The sequence below is a fragment of the Echinops telfairi genome, unplaced genomic scaffold (assembly GCF_000313985.2).
Source record: "Echinops telfairi isolate 266 unplaced genomic scaffold, ASM31398v2 ScPeMD7_7412;HRSCAF=8450, whole genome shotgun sequence".
In the NCBI taxonomy this organism is placed as follows: domain Eukaryota; kingdom Metazoa; phylum Chordata; class Mammalia; order Afrosoricida; family Tenrecidae; genus Echinops; species Echinops telfairi.
The window spans coordinates 7,633,283-7,634,864 of NW_022111312.1; the positions used below are offsets into that span (position 1 = coordinate 7,633,283).

A 1,582-nucleotide genomic window follows, 5' to 3' on the forward strand; every position below is an offset into this window, starting at 1 on the left:
GACCCATAAGGTCTACCCTGTCACATGAGGTCGCTACAGTGTAACGACCCATAAGGTCTACCCTGTCACATGAGGTCGCTACAGTTTTAACGATGAGTCAAAAGTGGCTCTCTGGCAGCGAGTTTGAGGGGCTAGCCCCACTTCACCCCGTGGGCATCAGCTTGAAGGTAACGGGCTTGCTTAGAGACGGCCAAGCCCCAGATTTCAGTCGGTGTGGAACGAAACAAGGTAAGATGCCGTGTTAGTGGCTGTCCTGTGAATGGCAGGCTGCGGTGGTATGCTGTGGCTCAAACACAGAAAGAAAAATGCCACGTTTCTGCGTACCTTTGGAACGTGGCGGCGGGAAGGCAAGGAACCACACTTATGGCTGAGAGTCTACTGCTGTTGGTGAGTCTGGCCAAGCAGGTCTCCAAACCCGGTGCTCCGACGTCACAGCAGCGAGGTGGACAACCACGACTCTCGAGACGGCAGCCCGCATCATCCGTAAGATGACAGCTTTGGCATTGGCTGCCCCTTTCTGCCTCACCCAAGGGGTGAGAGGAGTTCAAGTGCGGGGGCGATCAGGGGGAAAGGGCGGGGGTTCTGCCAGTTTCACCGCCCCCACCTTCACCCCAAACACCGAGACGCCAAGCAAAGAGCGCACACGATGGAAACTGCAAGAAACCCTAAAGCCAAGGCCCCTGCCTTCAAGCCCACTCTGGCCCGCAGACTCCCTACAGGACAGCAGGGCCTGGCCCGGGGAACAGGGCCAACGGGAGAAAGAGGTGCCCTCTCCAGATCTGGTCTCCCTTCGCCACACCCCGCAGGACTGGTCCTGCCACGGCAGATCCGTTCAGAGAGGCCCCGGGGGCGCCTTGAAGTGCAGGTGTCTGGAGGCTGGAAGATCGCCCCAGGGGACCATCTAAGGGAGGCTCCCAGAGCCCCTTCACGTGATCCCCCGCGAGCGCACGCTGACGACGTGGCTCTCCAGGCTCTGGCTCAGCCCTGATGAGCAAGAATCCTATGAGGAAAAGCACGCGTTCCTCAGGTCAACAAACACAACAACAACAACCCACTAAGAAAATGGTCCAAGGAGGTAGACAGAGGGTTCACAGTCATCCTGCATCTTCGACACCCAGGATGGCAACGGATCTACCTTCCCCCGTGGACCGTATACTACCCCACATCCCGCCCCACCCCAGGCACCACGCCCTGAGCTGAGGTCTCCAGATCGGCTCTCTTCCCTGGTTCACACCACACCCCTGTGACACGTGGGGGCCGTCCCATAATTCTACAGGTGAGGCACTGTGGTTCTGGGAAGTGGGTGGCTTTGCCCGTACTCCACCGAGCAGGAATTCCAACCCAGAGCTGTTCTGGAAGATTCCACACAGCACTCTGAACCTTCACAGCAAGAAACCACCAGGAAGATGTGCAACTCAAACTCACGGCCACCGAGCCGATGCTGGCCCACCGGGACCCTACAGGACAGGGCAGAGCTGTGCCTGTGGGTGTCTTGAGACTGACCCTATAGGACAGGGCAGAGCTTCACCTGTGGGTGTCTTGAGACTGACCCTATAGGACAGGGCAGAGCTGCCCCTGTGGG

At 58.7% G+C, this 1,582-nt stretch overlaps 1 protein-coding gene across 1 annotated transcript in view; it reads right to left on the reverse strand.

Moving 5' to 3' along the window:
- The window catches only part of KSR2 (kinase suppressor of ras 2), a 402,980-nt gene that overhangs the window by 267,823 nt on the left and 133,575 nt on the right, over positions 1–1,582 (reverse strand). The window lies entirely within an intron of this gene.